General features: G+C 40.0%; 1 protein-coding gene across 3 annotated transcripts in view; it reads right to left on the bottom strand.

The window, feature by feature from the left end:
* The window catches only part of GARRE1 (granule associated Rac and RHOG effector 1), a 108,489-nt gene extending 104,498 nt beyond the window's left edge, over positions 1-3,991 (bottom strand). For all 3 annotated transcript variants that reach the window (XM_073307906.1, XM_073307909.1, XM_073307908.1), the window contains exon 1: positions 3,897-3,991. The gene's annotated coding sequence lies outside the window, so the exon portion shown is untranslated. The remainder of the gene's footprint in view (positions 1-3,896) is intronic.
* Positions 3,992-16,867: the final 12,876 nt, after the last annotated feature.

Consider the following 16,867-nt stretch of genomic DNA (forward strand, 5'->3'; position numbering starts at 1 on the left):
AAGCATCAGTTCTTATTGAAGACAAAAGAATAAAACAAAACTGATATCTAAGACAAGCCATTTCTTACATATGACAATAAAAAACACTGTTTGAAAATGTTCCCAAGAAGTGAAAATACCTCATTTTTAAACACCAAGACACCTTGTCCAATTTGCTTCAAATTTCACAGAAAAATTCAAGTCTGATAAGTTGCATGTGGAAGTTTCAGATGGATTGGTTCAGTTTTGGCAAAGTCAGAGCGGGTGGTCAAAAAGAACTCTCTAGAAAGAGAGACTAGCACCTCTCAATAGTGATTCAAACATCAATTTGGCATTTGTGGACAGAAGCATTGTGCACATATTTTTTCCACTAGTCCCTTTAGAAAAATAGGGCAATTGGTAAAGAGCCTCTTATAACATAAGCCTACTAAAATGCATTTCTATACTCATCCAATCATGAAATTATCCGAAAGTATACAAACAGAAGATTAAAAAACAAAGGACCAATAAAACAAGGCAATTGGTAACTTCTTGTGAACCTGGAGAACACCTCCATCTGGCAAACTGTACAATGGCTATAAAGTTATCATACTAAGCAGAGTTTTTGAGTTTAAACAGCACTGTCTGCAGTCTAGACATACCATCTTGTTCTGTAAGATCTGATGTTATCACACGCTAGATTTTGTAAAGTCTAATAAGGTCAGTTGCCCTCTGAACCAGCCCCAGCATGTTGTTTTGCAATGAAGTTATACATGCTGCTGTAAAAGTCATCTTTCAGATGAGACATAAAACCAAAGTCCTGACCCCCTGTGTAGTTATTAATGATCTCCTGGCACTCTTTATAAAAGCTGGGGTAGGGTCCTGGCTAACATCCAACTCTAGTAATAACATTCTACTTACCTACAATTACCCCTGCAGTTATAATAAGAAGATACTCTCCACTTCCTGTTCTAAACTGTCATGTAGTATTGTTGTGCACTGTTAAAGAGTTCCACATTTCATCTGAGATCTGCATTTCAGTGGTGCATTAATTTATCTGAGTGTATAGTGTGTTAAGTACTTAGAGACCCTTTGGAATAAAAGGAGCTTTATATATGTGAGATAGTATCAGTAATGATAAGGCGTAGGTCTTAGGAACAGGAAAGCACACTATCATCCCTTAATCTGCTGTCACTAACAGTATTCTGGGTGCCATGATTATACCCCCCCACACTGCACCAAGAACCACCATGAAAAATGTACTTTCAAGTCTTCTGCCACATTGCTTTAGGGTGGCAATTTCCCCACATGAGCAACTACAGTGATCATATTTTTTCCATGGACATCATATTTTATCAGAGACAAGAGACACTACAGAAAGATGCAATCACTACAACCCGTAAAGGGAAGTGTACACATGCATCTACCTTACAGGACACGAAAATGTGTTTCCCTTAGTTTTGCAAAAGAAGAAGATTGATAATTATAGAGATGCATTGAGTGGGAAGGAAGAAAAGGTGTTTAAGAATGATGGACGTTGAGGGAAAAGTGAAAGAAAAGAGGGCTGGAGTGTAGTGACACCAGAAGAGAAAAGGATAAGGAAAATTAGAAGAATATGGCAGTGGCTCTCAACCTTTCCAGACAACTGTACCCTTTCCAGGAGTCTGATTCGTCTTGCGTATCCCCTAGTTTCATTTCATTTAAAAACTGCTTGCTTACAAAATCAGACATAAAAATACAAGAGGTATCACAGCACACTATTACTGAAAAATTGCTTACTTTCTCATTTTTACCATATAATTATAAAATAAATCAATTGGAATATAAATATTGGTTTCAGAGTAGCAGCTGTGTTAGTCTGTATTCGCAAAAAGAAAAGGAGTACTTGTGGCACCTTAGAGACTAACCAATTTATTTGAGCATGAGCTTTCGTGAGCTCACGAAAGCTCATGCTCAAATAAATTGGTTAGTCTCTAAGGTGCCACAAGTACTCCTTTTCTTTTTAATATAAATATTGTACTTCCATATCAGTGTATAGTATATAGGGCAGTATAAACAAGACATTGTCTGTATGAAATTTTAGTTTGTACTGACTTCACTAGTGCTTTTTATATAGCTTGTTGTAAAATTAGGCAAATATCTAGATGAGTTGATGTACCCCCTGGTTGATGTACCCCCTTTGTGTACCCCCAAAGATACATGTATCCCTGGTTGAGAACCATTGGCATAAGGCATTGAGGAAGGGTGCAGTGAGCAAACAAATGGTTTCAGCGTGTAAATTTAGATTTTTTTTAAAAATACAGCTTATACCAGTTATTTTGGCATTAATTGGGATTACTTAACAATTGACCGAAACTTCTGAACCTCAAATAAAGCTTCTGGCTAACCCAGTATACATTATTTCTAATTTCCTCACGCCTGTGCACTTCCTAGTTCTGAATCAGAAATAACAAAATATCAACAGGAAAGGTTCATGTCTCAGTATTTCTGGCCTTACCAGAAGTACCGGAAAATACACAGGAAAGCATGTTCCTTAACTGTCAACCATTCATTTATACCACACCCTTGACCAGAATATCCAAACATCTACAGCTGCAAAGTTCCTCTAGAAAAAATAAATAAAATAACTACTACTACTAATAAAATAAGGGCTGGTTCATACTTGTGACTAGGTTGTGAAAGAGTATCAACATCTAAACCAACAACTATATGTTACATTTATATCTGGATATATTATCAATTTTTCATTCAAAGTATATAACTACCACAGAGCAGGACTTTCTCAAGCTGACAGAATCTGAGTGAGGTAAACTGAAAAGGCATCGTTAACACATTAGATCAAAAATCTTAAATCATCAATAAAACTCATGCGAGTTGATATAAGTTTAGCAAGCTACAATGACAGTCAATACTAAGATATTCGTGTTTAGGTACTTCAGAAAAGCTTTAGTTACACATAATGAGTTATTCATGTATTTAGAATTCTACTGCTCAAAAGAGACATAGCTCCTTTCTGTGATTAAAGACAGCAGCAGTCACACAGTCTCATAACAGCACCAGCTAATACCATATAAAATAATATAACGTAAGACACAGACTAAAACTGCAGTCAACAGAGTGGTCACAATTTCACTCCTTTTTACGTGTACAAGGCTCGAGATAAATGGTTTATAAAACCATACATGGCTGGTGCCTGCATGAGCTAAGAATCCTCTGCCTACATTGTTCTGGGTCTGTATCATGTTTTCCCCTCTCTCGGGGAGGCTGACTCCAGGGAGTGAGATTAGAGAAGGCCTCTCTAGAGCCTGGCAGCGGCAGCTCTCACATTCACTCACTCTCTCACAGAGAGTATTTCAGGGCCGGGTCACTATTTAGCAGGAAGGTGCCCTGGAATTCCCGCAGGCGCAGTCTCTGCCGGTTTCACCCGAAACTCTCACACGCAGGTCAGCGGGGGGGATGTATATAGCACCCCAGCCCCTTCGCTGCTCCACAGTCCCCCCTCTTCCCTCCCTGCAGCTGCACGGGGGCCACCCTCTGAGGGCGGGGCTCAACCCGCAGGGGCCCCGGGGCGTTCCAGCCTCTCCCTGGGGGCTTCCACTGCCCGACGCTACCTCCCGAGGGGCTTCCCCTAACCCTCCCGGCCCCTCCAGAGAGGCTCCTCTCAGCCCCCGCATGAGCGCCCCTTCCCAGCCAGGGGGCTCCCCGCCAGCCCCCAGGCGATTACTCCCCCCTTAAGGGGCTCGCCCCTCATGACTGGGGGGGGATATTAATGCTGCCCCTGCCACCCCCCGGTCCCCGCCCCACCAGGGCCCCCGCCTGCCGAGCCGCGGGGCTGCTGCCTCCCCCGGGAGCCGCCGCCGCTGCGGGAGGGGGGAGCAGACAGCTAAGCCCGCGGGCCGGGCCGGGCTGGGCCGGGGCCGGGCATACCGCTCGCTCACCTGCCTGCCACGGCTAGTCACCCCCTCACGGCACAGCACGGCCAGTAGCCCCGCTCTGTGTACTCCGGAAACGGCGGCTCCTCAGCCGGGCGCTGGGGGGAGGGACCAGGCAGAGCGGGGCCGGGAGGAGCCGGGGAGTGACAGGGGTGGGGAGGGGAAGAGGAAGGCGGGCCGGGGAGGTGGGGAAGGAGCATGCGGGCAGAGAGCGGAGATGGGGCTAATGGGAGGAGAGGAAGAATGAGGAGCCGGAATGGGGCGGAGAGGGGAAAGCAGAGAGGCTAGGGAGCGGGAGTCCGGCTTAATCTCTCCTCTCCTATCTGTCCCCCAACCTTTCTCCTTTCCGCCATCTCTTCCCCGTCTTTCTCGCTGCCCCTGCCTCTCCCTAGCTCTTTCCGTCTCCTCAGGAGAGGGCACTATGGGAGCAGGCTGACCAGAGAGTGCACCCAGGCAAGCACCCCATGCAGAGCCCCCTGAAGCGTCCAGGCCTTAGAGTAGTGCACTCAAGTGTCCAGAGGACAGGATGGATGCTGCAGTGATGTGCTAGAAGAAGAATGAATTCGAGAAATGAACTTCAAAGGCAATTTAAGAGAAACAGGTGATGTGGGGAGGGGTATGTGTTGTGATGCTGGGAAGTTTAGGTTGTTAAAACTCAATATAGTAGGGGAGGAGGGAAAGAAATTAGTGAATATGTTGTAGCTGCATAATCCACTAATGAGATTTGCTGCTTTGATATGTAATTATTAAATTGGATGTGTTTCCTTCTGTAGTGCAGCAATTATTATTATTTTTTATGATGGAGGTTTTTAACTATTCCTGTCCACAATTTTTTTTAAAGCCTGACTAAAAACATGATAAAATTCAACGTCATTGTTAAATGACATTAGACTGGAATTAGAGAACTTTCAGTGCAGCATAGCTGCAATGTGCTTTCTCACCAGTCACTCATGATGTAAAAAAGAAAAGGAGTACTTGTGGCACCTTAGAGACTAACCAATTTATTTGAGCATAAGCTTTCGTGAGCTACAGCTCCCTTCATCGGATGCTTCATCATTGCATCCGATGAAGTGAGCCGTAGCTCACGAAAGCTTATGCTCAAATAAATTGGTTAGTCTCTAAGGTGCCACAAGTACTCCTTTTCTTTTTGCGAATACAGACTAACACGGCTGTTACATCATGAGTGGTTTCAGAGTATTTACTAGTGGTTTTATGCACTCTTCAGGAAATGTTTGAAGTGTGGTGTCTTCAGGGCAGGAGTTTAAACAAATTTATTAACACATAATTTGAATATTGATGTAAATTTCAAGTCTGTACAGGAAACTTGGTTGCAGATAGTAATGAATTTTCAAATCCAGGAATACTCTGTGAGGGAAAATAGGCTTAATGAAGGGGGAGGAGTAATGTGTATTTCTTTTAATTTTTTAAAATGATATGAGGTATTAATTTGAAAAGTGTAATGCAGTCACAGAATAGGCAGGTGGAGGTTGGATTTAAAAGTAGCATGTATGTAGTCCTAGTAGAGTAGTTTAAGAACTGTTAGCCTAGGGAGAGCCAAATGCTTTGATGGAAGGGCCTAAAAGTCTGATGGGCTTTCATTAGCTCAGAACAAACCCTCAAATAAATGTTTTGGAGAAGATAGTAACAGAATGAAATTAACAAGAATTTACATCAGTTTCTGCTGCTAATCAGAACCCATGGGAAGCCTGGTAGAAATCCCTAGAGCCATTGGCTTCTCAACAATTGATGGAGGCTGAAGGATTGGGCTTCTAATGAGCATGTTGCCCTTAGACCTTGCCGTGCCCTTTTCACAATGTTCCATATCTACCTCTTGCTAGTAAATGTAGTCTTCCAACTAGTAGGTCTCTGGGGAAATTTTCAAGTTCTATGGCAAGTGGGCCAGATGCAACCAGGGAAGAGATGGCTGGAGCACAGCTGGCTACTTCACCAGGGTGGGCAGTTGTGATATTGTTCCTTCTACTGGAAGGTGGAACAGTGAGGCTGCTACTTTGTTTAAACCAAAAGGTTGGTACGGATTGGTAGAGAGAGGGGGAGATTGAGGAGTGAGTTAGAAAAGAGAAGCTGGGGTTTGAGAGATTTTTGTGTTGGGAAGGAAGGAGAGACCGACACTATGAAGAAGAAGATAGAGAACACAATAGAAGAAAAGAAAGAGGACTAAATAGAGTGAGAATGAGAAGAAGGAAAAGATATTTGAAGCAATGCAGGAAAAGATACACAATACCCATGTTAGAAAGAAAAAGTGGAGTGAAGCCAGAAAGGGATAGAAGCTATTGTAAAGCCATGGAGCGAGGGCATCAAATACATTTTCAGAATGTATTAAATACAGAGGTGATTGACAGTCTTACTGTTGAGAATACAAAGACTTGTATTCCTTTATATTGCATGGGGTTGTGGGTTTAGGGGGCATGGCAGTGTTGTTTTTCACCCTGACTAGTTGGCTTTGTCCTTTGAATAGTAGGTGTCAGGTAAATTTTTTTTAAGCCCTGCTGTAATAAAATATTAAAAATACAAGAGTGAGAAAGAAGGGGTAGAAAGAAGGGCCCCTTACTGACCAGGACAAGCAATACCGGATGAAAAATAAAAAAATGTGTTGGTATATAACTCATTAGATATATTGCTATGAAGTTTGGTATAACTTTACAGGATTGAGTAACAGATAACGTTTCTGGGTTTTTTTGCCTCTGCTTTTTTGCTTCTTGTATGTTAAGATGATTTAGATCTTGATCCTTCCAGTACTTTAGAACTTCAATAGGACTAGTCATATGTAAAGTTATGCACACGTTTAAGTGTTTGCAAGATAAAAGCCTTAATGATCACACTGGGCCTGGTTATGCCCTATTTATTCACACTGACTGATATCTTGGTACACAAATAATCCTATTGAAGTCAGTGGTCCTATAAAACAGAAAAAAGTGCTAACTAACATCAGTAAATATGGCAGAATCAAGGCCTAAAATGATCATGTTGATTTTGCTTTCCAATATATCCTTACATATCCCTATGCAACTCTTACAAAGCTAATAATTTAAACATGTGAGTCTGTATCTAAAGATGAGACATCTGAATTTTAGAATTGTTGAAGGTTATAAATGAAAGTGTCAAAGTCCAGGAGGTTGATAGTAAAATTCTGGCTCTGGAGCCAAAATCTGTGAACCCAATTACATTAATGGAACAACAACAACAAAACCATTAACACCTTTTTAGATGTGATCAGTATATGTTGGATTATGCTAATTTGGTTCAGTTCAGTCTGACTAAAGTCCATACTACCTAATGTATAATAAAGTGTAATATACTTGAGTAACTAAGGAGAATATACATAATGTGCTGGCCATGTGTCTAGACATTTGTTTTGACAGTTCTAGTTTGGCTTGCAAGTTCCAGTTCAATAATTTCCCTGTATGTGTAACTGAATATCCTTATTCATGTTTTGTAAATTACCAGTGTAATGTTTACTTTTTCTTAATTTTGGGATGGTGGTAATAAGATCAGCTATTGATTAGAATGATGAAATCTGCATACAATGGCTGTGTTTAATTACATCTATTCATTTCCTATGTGTATTAATTGTTGTGTTTCCTGTTGTGTATTAATATATCTGAGAAGTACTTTCCAAAAGCTCCATTGAATAGGAAGGGAAGGAAATCTGTGCACTGGTGAAACAAAGAATGTAACAATGCTGTTTAGCAAGAGGAAGCCAGCTTTTAATACCATTAAATGTACTATGAGTGCTTCTGATCTCATAGGTTGTAAAAGGAAGAAATCATCACCTCCGAGAAAGGGCAGAATTGGCACACTCTTACTGTGGTAAGGTTAATAATAAGGATATTCCTATCAACAAGGTCTAGGATAAGATTAGGAGGATGAATGTTGGTAATAAAACTCCTAAAGAATAGGTTGTCTTATGCAGTAAAGGAAAAGCTGATTTACTAGGGATTTTTTTTTATCTGACAGGGGTGTTATGTGTAGGAAAAGGAAGTATGAGAAATTCAGGATAATTTTGGAAAACAGTGGAGATCAGTAATATTCTATAGTATCAACATTGATTTCCCCTTTGAGGGTGCCTATTATTGTAAGCAGGGCTAGCCCTAGACCAAATGGCGCCCCAAGTGAAGAGTGTCTTTGGTGCCTCCCTCACCCCATTTGTTAAACTTTTGAATACCTTATTTTTTATTCAATTTGTAGCCCATTTCACGACTTTGATTCATGATATGCATGCATGATTTATCTCTGTCATATAAGATGATAAATTTGCCCCACCCCCAGCCGGAGCACTGCTCCCCCATCTCAAGTCCCTGCCCCAGCCCGGAGTCCTCTCCCACACCCCAAACCCCTCATCTCTGGCCCCATCCCAGAGCCCACATCCTCTCCTGCACGCCAAACCCCTCGGCCCTAGCCCGAAGCCCCCTCCTGCATTCCAAACCCTTCATCCCCGGCCCCACCTCAGAGCCTGCACCCCAGCCCGGTGAAAGTGAGTGAGGGTGGGGAAGAGCAAGCAATGGTGTGAGGTGGGATGGAGCAAGCAGGAGGCGTGGCCTTGGAGAGGGGCGGGGGTGTTTAGTTTTGTGTGATTAGAAAGTTGACAACCCTAGGAGGGGGCCAAGAGGGACCATGGGTAGAATGTGGGCGGAGGTTGGGGGGAGGAGGCTGAGCAGAAACAGGCCTTGGGGAGGGGCCATGGTCGAGGCGCATGCAGCCTCCCCCAATAGAGGAGTCACAAACGGCCCATGACTCCAAGCCCAGCACCCCCCAAGCCCAGCACCCAGGCAGACACCTGGGTCCCCTGCCACTAAATCCAGCCTTGATTATAAGTCAAATGTACATAAATCCTGTTGTTATAACATATTGAAGTACATGAACAGCAGCCATATAGTATTGATACTTTAACTGTATATTTGCACTGGAGGCTGAACTGTAGCGAAAAGGTAGTTTTAGAAATGGATATACTGTGCATTTTGTACAATTCATTATAATTTTGTGAGGCCACATTCCTCTACTGGATTGTAGCCTGACTGCTCTTGCCGTCTGTGGATATTTGAAAACGCTGGGATACACATAGTCTAATAAGGCTTCTAAAAATAAATGTCACAAATCATTCATTCCAGTTGTCAGGGTAGGAATAATCCTGTTGTCCTGGAGCCCTGCACAATCAAAATCCCATTTCATACACATGAAATCTAGTTATTTTCTGTCTGACAAAAAGCTGCTGACCTGCACTTAACTGCACAGACTGACCATTGTGTCCAATCTGAGGCTCAAATGAGCACTGGCCTCCTGCCCATTTCCTTTATAAACACCACCAAATGACAAGAAATTAATTATTTGTCCCCCACAGCCTGCCACTTTGCTAAATTCTCCCCCTGCCTCTGCTCAGCCAGTCAGACTTTGGGAAGAATGCGTATGACTAGCTACATGGCTACAAACAAAAATGAGAATCAGGTTATAGTTGGAAAAAGTCACCTTAAAATACTCACCATAGTAAAAATAAATAATTACAAATCTCTCTCACTTTCATGAGGTCCAATCAAATTCTCATTGAAGTAAATGGGAGCCTTTCCATTGCCTTCAGTGAGAATTGGATCTGCCAAATGTCCTGCCATCTAATGTACTGAGGCTCCCCACATTGCTTTTTCTCATATCTGGACCTGATGTCATCAATATTATTAAAAACAAAAATTCTCACTTGACTGGCAGCAAATAAACTTTTCAAAAGGTGGCCAACAAGTAAGAATGACATATAAGCATGACTCCCTGCAATCTATTTTGTTTACAGACCACAGAAGAATTTCAGTTATTTTTAAGGTCAACATCCTTAATCCAGAGATGAAGCAGAAAAAGTGTTTTGTTTTTAAATAGTAGACATCATTAGAGATCTGGTCAGAAGTTTTCCTGAGACAACTGCCTCCAAGTACTGGTGCTGAATTGGAGGACTGGACTCTGAAGTAAACTAAACCTCCCCTCCCTGCCCCCACCAGCCAGACCTGGTACAGACATGGAATTACCCCAACTGCACGCACACAATAGTAATCTGAATTTGATATTTTTATTTCAGGAAATAAGCACATGTATAATTGTTTTGAATGCCTGATGATTCAGACGTCTGGGATCTCATTCTGCTTGTTTTCATTAAAACTTTAATGAAAAGGAATTAGCCTGCAAAACCACAAAAATGCAGTTTGCAACCAGGATGCTGGCAAAGCAGTTCGCAAAGTAGTTGAAATATTGGAGAAGTCCATGTTTTTTAATAATTTATCCTGATGACTAACAAATTATTATGCATTTATTATTAATTTGTTAGGTACAAGCAATGGGCTTAGAGTTGTACAAAACATGGAGGAAATATGGAGACATTTGGGACCTGATCCTGTGAGGTACAAAGTTGAATTGTAGTTGGCAATGGATGGCACCTTGTAGGACTGGTCCCTCGAAGGCTTCCATAAAAACAGATATGCACTCCATGTGTGAATAAGGGTTAGACAGATATAAGATGTTTTCCATATTTAGAAATGTGAGTGTAGTTATGCAGAACACACTCGTATAAGGTTCCGAGTGGGAACAAATCTTAACTCTCAATAACTGACCTATCCTATTATTATGTTAAATATTCATGTCTCAAAAAATACTAGTACTAAAACACCACTTAAGGAAGAGTAGAACAGACCATAGAGTTCATTCTGCTGACAGAGAGGTTTAAACAAGCATTAGTATAAACTACCTATTGGATTTGTTTCCAAAATGTGTTTTCACTAACTGCCGAATCCTACTCCATTTCCTCATATGACTAATCCCAGTGAGACTATTCACATGAATATGATTAACAGGATTTGGCCCCAATCCGAATGCATCTTGGATTGGACATATAAGGCAGTTTTAATCATTTATACTCAAGATACATGTTAATATATGAGCTGTAAATCGTGAGGAAAATGTTTTTGTTTTTGTTTTTTTTTTAAAGAAATGATACTTAATATTAAGGAAATGGTCTGGTAATGCTACCACTAAGATTGCTTTAAAGAGTTTCTGTGCAATGGTTACTACAGCATGGGGGACTGAAAACTGCTACGTTGTGTTGGTTCTGGTGAGGGTACTGTAGCAAAAACAACTTGACTTGAACAGCCATAGTGTTAATTTTATCACCTTTGGCCTACAATGGATATTTTCTGTTATGAAAAGCTGCCAAATAAAGGATAGTTTAGAAACGGAGAATGTGATATCATTAAAATAATTGTGCCGAGTTCTAGCTGGAAAAACTCTCATTAATGTCAATGGATGTTGCACAGTTGAAGCCTTGCACAATTCTTTGATGTACAGGAAAGTGTTGTTGACCCAACTTAGTTCATACACACCTCCTTTCTGAAGTTGCCTTTATTAATATAAATTTTTTTTATTACAGTAGTGCCCAAAGGCTCTAGTCTGGATTGGGTACCTATTGTGCTAAACACTGCACAAACATACAGGAAGACATTCTCTCAAGAATAATTTAACATAAACCACAACCTAAGCTTTCTCCTGAAATGGCTGTTTCTAAGTGTTTTCACTACATCTCCTACCTCAACTCCTGAGCTGAAATGACTACCAATGGTATACAGCCACAATGAATCAAACTCACTGGAGTTACACCGGTGCATGACCATTGTAAGTGAAAGGAGAATCATGCCTGATGAGACATACATGGCCTGTCTACCAGCAGGGGAACAATGAGTCGGAAGTCCTGCCTCACCTTCCTTCATTGAATAGTCTTGCATCTCCCTTTAGAGTTGTAGCAATTGACCACATATTAAATTCTCCTAAAATGAGAGGTTTGGAGGGTAAGAATGGTTTATTATTTTTGCTGTCCATAGTTAAATAGCTGCTGCACTTTACTCCCAGGTTACTGAATTTTAAAGGTGTGGTCAGACTGTACCTGTCCCTCAATTTTTATGAACTTTACACTAACTTATCAGATATTGCAGTACAAATACACATACCTAGGATTCTTTAGCTGCATGTAGTGAAAGCAACCAAAAGATGTATGAAGATAGTAAGAATAACAAATAGTCCATTATATACTCATTCAGCTCTTTTCTACTATCAGAACTTCCATATATCCAGTTTCTTTTGGAATTTGAATAAGAGAGAGACACATACCCGATGGACCCTCATTTAGATTATTTAAATAAGCATTCTACTATCAACCAATTGTATGCATCTTAGGGACCTTTGCAGTTACAGCAGAAAGAGAACAGAACAATGGTAGGGATCCTAAAAAGGGAGTAATAACATGCAGAAGGGATTATCATGTATAGAGGGAATCTACACCCATTCACCTTCCTTTTTAGCAAGAGAACATTTTCAGAATACAGACATTGTGCTGCAGTTCACAGACTTCATCATTTTATTATAAACCAGGGAGAAAAAATAAGTTGAAATGCCTAATCAGAGTGAACATTAGAAAAGGCTTACTAATTAATAAAGGATCCTTTTGTGACTCTATCACAGTAAGGTTCACTTTCTGCATGATTAATATGTACTAACTCAATATGAAGTAAAGATTATATGAAATGTCTCATGAGAAATTTCTTTGATATTCCATTAGTATTTGTTGCAGTCAATTTTGTATCCAGTTCAAAGATGACCTCGATATGTTTCAATATATTTGTATTTTGCCATCTTGACTGTTTTTCCACAAATACCATAAGAGATGCTTGAACTATAGGTTGTTACAAGGATTTGAATGATTAAAGTGCCCACACTTCGTCACATTTGTTTTTGTTTTCCACTGTACTAAATGCTTTACAGGGAGGAAGATGGTGAATGAACAGTAATATCTACAGGTCTAGCCATCAGCAACAATATCCTGAGCTGGGGAGACAGAATGGAAATGCAAACATTTTTTGTAGAAAACAACCTTAGAAACCATTCTATCCTGATGTGGAAACGGCACCTAATGAACACTCATGAGCAATACAAAAGCAGTGTTAATATGCCCCAGCTTTCAAACCAGAAGCACACATTGTCCCTGACTGTGCAGGTTATTGCTGCTGGACAGTGAATGAGCGGTGCAGTTGTGGGAGGATATGATTTGCCATTGCCAGGAACACAGGACCTGTGCCCACCAACAGTGAACCCATGCCTTCTGTTGCAGAGTGGCCCCTCTATAGGTTTTGGTTGGAGTGTGCTTTCTGCCATGCATATTTGGCACTAAAGGGGTTGTGTTTTTCTCTTTATACTGGGGAAGTAATATATTGACAGGATCCAGTGTTTTCAATTCTGGCAATCTGATTGCAAGTCTTGTCATAGAATCATAGAAGCTTAGGGTTGGAAGAGACCTCAGGAGGTCATCTAGTCCAAACCCCTGCTCAAAGCAGGACCAACCCCAACTAAATCATCCCAGCCAGGGCTTTTCAAGCCAGGCCTTGAAAACCTCTAAGGATGGAGATTCCACCACTATCTGGTGTTTTCTGAAGGCTACAGCTCCTGGAATCATGGGATTATGAGAGCATTTCAACCCAACCTATAATTTTTTTAGGGCCATGTCTCATGATTTTTGAACACTTGGGACTGGCAATGCTGCATGGTACAAAATTAGGATTAAGTGAAATTAATATGTGGATACATATCTTGACAATATTAGATACTGTAGTTGGTTTTCCATGAGCATATAAACAGTGAGCATATAGCCAACTGAATTTAATCCTTCCTACATTTTTCAAATATAAGGGCAGAAATCTGGACAGAATGCACATACATCCAGTGTATAAGAAATACATATCTAATTCCAGGATTCACAGATACAAATACAGAAACAACAATGGAGTAGATCTAAAGCTCGTTAATACCCTAATTTGTCCTTTTATCAAATTATTTTTGAAAGGTATGTCCCCAATCCTGCAAGCAGATTCTGCCCAGATCTCATTGCAGGATTGTATAACAGAACTTCATCTGCTGACATAAATGTGGAGCATCTAGTATAGCTCCATAATATGTCTGATCCTATTGCCATTAGAGGTCATGGGGATTTTGTGATTCACTTCAATGGGAGCAGTATTGGGTCCACAGTTTATTAATTAAGGATCACATTTTCAAATGCTTTCAGTCTGGCCTCTAATCCAGCAAATAGTTGAAAATGTCAGAGTGCTTACAGGTTGAAAGAATTATTCAGCACCTTTCAGGATGGATTGCAAAATTGTACCTGCAATTTAAGGGCCTTGCAATTATTTGCGTTATAATCATTCCTGTATTACCACACATGTTCACAGTCCTTTTCAAACTCAAAGAACTGTGATACGCAGACAGGCAAATAAAAAATACGGGCAGAGAGTTCAAACAGAATATGGAGAGAGAACAATGTCTGCGTAGAGAGCAAAAAGATTGATTTAAAAAAAAAAGTGAGATTTATAGAGAGACTATGAGGATAGATCTTGGCAGAGAAGTGAGAGGCCATCTTTTGGCATCTACATTTAATTTTTAAAAAATCAGGTTAATGGTGTTATCCTATTTCTTCTTCTTCTAAAATAGAAGTATAAATTACAGGGCAAATTCTTTGAAACTGAGACCAGCTGTAGTACATTTGAATGTACAGTTCCTGGGAGGGTTTTTAACACTAGTAGTAATAATTCTTTTTAAAAATTTTTGATAGGATACCTCATCTTTCACCGACACAATTTCATTACATTGCAATGATAGCAAATAATAATCTTACGAAATCCTGTTTATAAATGAATATTAAAGTGTTTGTTTCTATTTATTAAGACCGAGAGATTACTTTAGCATATTGCTGAACAACTGTTTATCTTTGCTGACAGACTGGTTTACATTACTAGGGTATGTGCTGCAGTACACCAAATAGCATTATCCAATTGACTTTTATTTTTAGGCCCCTGGGTAGCAGACACAAATTGGCACACCATTGCTACTCCAGTCATGTCTGGTATAAACCCAGTAGCAGCCCCACTGAGAGAGGAGGAAGAAGACTGGCAGTGGGAACAGCATAGGGTGTCCTGTTTTTATAGGGACAGTCCTGGTTTTGGGAACTTTTTCTTATATAGGTGCCTGTTACCCCCCATCCCCTGTCCCGTTTTTTCACAGTTGCTATGTGGTCACCCTAGAACAGCAGCACTGCAAAACGTAAGTGTTAAAACTTTTAACTCCAGTGATTCAGATACCAAACATTGCCACACATGAATGTTGCTGCCTAGCTGCCATTGCTCCCCCAGTAAGGGTCCCTAATAATAAAAAAATCATAGAGTTATTAATAATGTGCAAATAAGCAAAATATCATCAATGGCAGTCACTTCCCATTTGCTCTAGAGAAAGCCCTAATTCTCCAAATGTGTGTATTACTCAATGCTAATATTGGAAAGAAGCAAATATTTTTCAAAGAAGCAAGCATATTTTGAAGAATATATACTGAGGACCTGGTCCTGACCCCATTGAGGTGAACAGCTATATTATTATTAACTTAATAGTAGCAGGAGCAGTTCCTAATTATGTAAAAAATGTATTTTTGCTATGGACCAAAACAACTCTCAATTACACATTTATATTAAAATTATTTAATTTGTAAAAAGGACATTTTTCAGGAAAAGTTTAGCATTTTCTCAAAAAGAATTACTTTCAGGACCTTTACTCTCTATAATGTAAATATATTCTCAGAATAAGTATAATGAAAACCTCTTAGGAAAAGTAGTTATTGTTCCATAGACAGCAGGCATATTAGCCACCTTACAAAATTAAATAACAGCCCTTTGGCTCATGTTACATAAGACATACAGAGACAATAATTCCCTCTGTGGCCTTAGAAAGTCACCCAAAGTGTGGGTATGGTCAGGAAAAAATTGGAAAATAAAACCTTACTAGAAGGATCTGCTTCGTATGTACACAAAATAGCATGTCTACCTACTTGTTGGATGAATAGTTTTTTACCACTATTTAGTTTTGTTAGCATGGCAGAGCCAATGCGGAGACAGACAAGAGAGACAGCTTTTTTTCTGACTTGGGCATCATCAACAAAATTGTTAACTTAGTTCTGATTTCAGAAACTCCATTACCTGTCATATGAAGTCAGAAAGAGCACAGCCCAATGTTAAGATCCCACTTTAAATATGTATGCCTAGGAATTGCTTTCGAAAAATCTCTCTGAGTATTTGTAAAATGAGAAAATTTGATCTGAAAGCCAGAGAAGGGCAATAATAAAGACAGAAATTCACAATGCTATTTTTCCAGAGTCACTTTTCAGAGTAGAACCTGACTTCAACTTCTGTGCTTCAACTTCCCTAATTTTCAAAGTGGGGAAGAAAACACACTCGGATGTTGTGAGAATTGATTAGTTAATGTTTTTATATAATTTTTAAATATGCTTCCAATAAAATATATCTACCAATTTTGATACAACCAAATCAGGCATATCCTTTTATAATAATGTTAGCTTCCCACAGTAAAAATATATATTCAGAGTTCCTGTTGCTTTTTCACTGAGGAATCCCTATGTCTGAGAAAGAACAACTTGTATTATCTTTCGGGGAAAGGACACAACTTAGAACAGGTACTAAATGAGAAGTAGAGAGCAAAGTTGCACTGCTCTCTAGTGCCATCTGCTGCTTCAGAAGGAGGAATACATGAAGCCTAATTCTGATCCCATTGAAGTCAATGATTGTTTAAATGTTCATATGTGTTCAGACATTAATGTTTATGGCACAATTGCCAGGACCAGGAGAGTCTAGCCTGGCAGAAATCTAAATCTGAAGTAATTCAGTACCATCTGAGTATGTGTTCATGACCAGCATTTGAACCTGTGATTTCTGTTGTAGCAGATGCTGTTGAACATTTGAGGTTTTCAGCTTGTTATTCCCAAAGGAAACCCTGGCTTTTTGCTGTATTTGATTCAAGATACTGGAAAACACAGGAAAACAGCAGGCTAAATTCCTCTCGGATGAAATGCTATTGACTATAGGGGAATTAACCAGGGGTGAATTTGT

The sequence above is a fragment of the Lepidochelys kempii genome, chromosome 12 (assembly GCF_965140265.1).
Source record: "Lepidochelys kempii isolate rLepKem1 chromosome 12, rLepKem1.hap2, whole genome shotgun sequence".
Taxonomy (NCBI): Eukaryota; Metazoa; Chordata; order Testudines; family Cheloniidae; genus Lepidochelys; species Lepidochelys kempii.